Source organism: Lactuca serriola, chromosome 4 (genome assembly GCF_051521515.1).
Source record: "Lactuca serriola cultivar US96UC23 chromosome 4, Lser_US96UC23_V15, whole genome shotgun sequence".
In the NCBI taxonomy this organism is placed as follows: Eukaryota; Viridiplantae; Streptophyta; class Magnoliopsida; order Asterales; family Asteraceae; genus Lactuca; species Lactuca serriola.
The window spans coordinates 231091354-231093974 of NC_136411.1; the positions used below are offsets into that span (position 1 = coordinate 231091354).

General features: G+C 37.7%; 1 non-coding gene across 1 annotated transcript; it reads right to left on the reverse strand.

The window, feature by feature from the left end:
* Positions 1 to 302: 302 nt before the first annotated feature.
* LOC145049121 (U6atac minor spliceosomal RNA) lies at positions 303 to 429 on the reverse strand. Its single transcript, XR_013683235.1, has one exon. It is a non-coding gene; the product is annotated as a U6atac minor spliceosomal RNA (small nuclear RNA).
* Positions 430 to 2621: the final 2192 nt, after the last annotated feature.

The window sequence follows — 2621 nt, forward strand, 5'->3', positions numbered from 1 at the left end:
TGAGTACTCTGTCAATTTATCAAAACCGTTGAGAAGTTGTCGACACCTGAGATGCCGACAGGAATTCGCCAAATTCTAGGTCTTACGGACTTACTGTCATAGTTCATTAAGAACTCCTCTAAAATTTCAGAAATCCATACGACTTTGACCCAGAAAGGGGTGGCCCTTGACTGGGAAGATAAGCAAGAAAAAGAAACCTCGAAGATTCCAAGTGAGAGACCAAGTTCTATAGGAAAACTCACTCTGGGAATGCTTAATGCACTTCGTAAAGCATGGAAAGCTAAATCCAAGCTAATAAATTTACAAAAATTGGGTTAGAGATCCACATAAATGGATAGCCTTAACCGAATGTGTGGTAACAGGTAAGCCTGAAGGCTATTCCCGTCCATGTCAGGGGAGATGCCAACCATCTCTCCTTCTAACGTAAACCTACTCCGCAAACTCAGTAACGTACATTTTACTCTTTGTGTCTCGATCTTGAAACCGTACCTTTCCGTTAGGACTCTTGTAAGCGCACTTGACGAGATCGAGATTAACGAGATCCTCACCTTCGTATTAGAACCATAGTGACCCTCGACCGAGTGGTTAAGCGGACGAAGCAGTTCCGCCTCCCTATAGTGAAGGTTTGTTGGGATACCAACCGAGGACCCGATTTCACTTAGGAGCGCGAGAACCAATCGATTAGGAAGTTTCCCACCTCATGACTCGATCATTCGTGCCTACTTCCTTACCTAAATTCTAATTTCGGGACGAAATTCCCTTTAACAGGGGGATGATGTGACAACCCGGAATTTTCATTCGGTGAAACCATAAAAGTCAATCACTTCATATTATAAGTCAAGTTCACTTTTACTTGTTTTTGGGAAAAATAAGTTCATTTGATTATTTTAATAATTAATCTTTAAACGAACGGGTGAAAGAAAGTGCCGTCTCGGGTTTTGAAATTTAAAAACCGCAAACACCGCGTGTCTTAGAAGTTCAGGACCAAACTTTTATGTTTGGGTCGAAAACTCATCCAAAAACATAAACTCATGCCTTAAGCATGAGTTTACTCCCCAAAAACTAGTCATTTTGTGTTGACTCCCCATTTACCAAAAGAGTAAACTCCAAAAATCAGCTCAAGTATCATCCTAGAATTAATTCAAGATCTTCAATCTAGTAAGTGTTTCTAGCCCTTTCAAGTTAGTATATCACTTAATCTAGTGATAGTACATCCTTTAATCCATCCATTTTTGTGTTTTGACTAGTTTTTCCAAAACACCAAGAACACCAAGAACACACACTAGTGTTCTTGGACTTAAAGTTCATTTCAAGCTTCCACAATGTAAGTACTTCTATCTTAGAGTCATTTAAAGCTAGCTATACATGTTTATACCAAGGAAAAGTCCCAAGAATACCAAGAACAAGGTGTTCACGGTTTTGGGAGGCTCCCAAAAACCGTAAACACCAAATTTAGTGCCTTAGGGTGCCTAGATGCTTCACAATGCCTTAGGGACTTGTCTAGTTTCATCCTTGATGAGTTTATCACACAAAAAGCACCAAAACCTTCCATTTTTATGTGTTTACGGTTTGGGGATGTCCCAAAACCGTAAACACCCCAAAAAGTGTTTAAATGTCCCATAAAAGTCCCATGGTTGTTCCTTATGTCTAAATCTAACCTAGACTAGTGCCATGATTGAGCTAAGGACTTGAAGACCCCAAATACCGTAAACTTAGTAGTTTAAGGTAGTAAACTCATGAGTTTAAGGTAGTAAACTCATGAAAAATGGTCCTTAGACTCTAAACTCCATTTAGGAGTGTTTTGATGCCACACAACACTTCCTAAGGCTAAATCATGAAGTAGGAATGCTTGGAATAGCTTAGAAGACTTCAAATCAACAAATGGTCAAAAGGTTAGGAGTTTACGACCGTAAAATCAAGAGTTTACGACCGTAAAATCAAGGGGTGTTGGTCTTTAGGGAGTAAACTCATTTTAGGAGTGTTCCTTGAACCGCAAACACACTAGCCTTTCCCTACAACAGTTAGATGCACTCCTTAGCACTTATAACACTTATACAAAGTGTTTGTCATGTCCTAGAGTGTCTTGAATTGTTTATTAGTTGTTTAAAGACTAATTATTTATATACCTATGTCCTTATATGTAATTAGGATCTTTGTGCGTGTCTAAGTCTTCACTTGACACCAAGCACTTATCCGACACTTCCTTCCGATCCACTCACAATAGGTGAGTTCATACCCCTTAATCAACGTTTTAAATGTTTTTAAATACTTTTTTTTGGGGGGGGGGGATACAAGTAGAATCATGCTACTTATTATATCAATCATGTGATTAATAAGCAGCATTCAAATGATTGGCTACTCATTAGCCGTGTTACCAATCAGTTTCCTTCAAATGATTTTCATAAACATTTTATATGTTTAAAACTCCTTATTAAACTGTTCATTTTACACTGTATGTTTCGTTTCAAACTCATATACAATTGTGTTTCAAACAAATGTTCCTTTATACTTAAACTGTTTTATCAAACCCATGTTTTCAAACCATTTTATAGATTGACATCAAGTCGATCTTTTCTTAGATAATAATCATGTTCAAAGGTTTTACAAAACTTATTTTATGC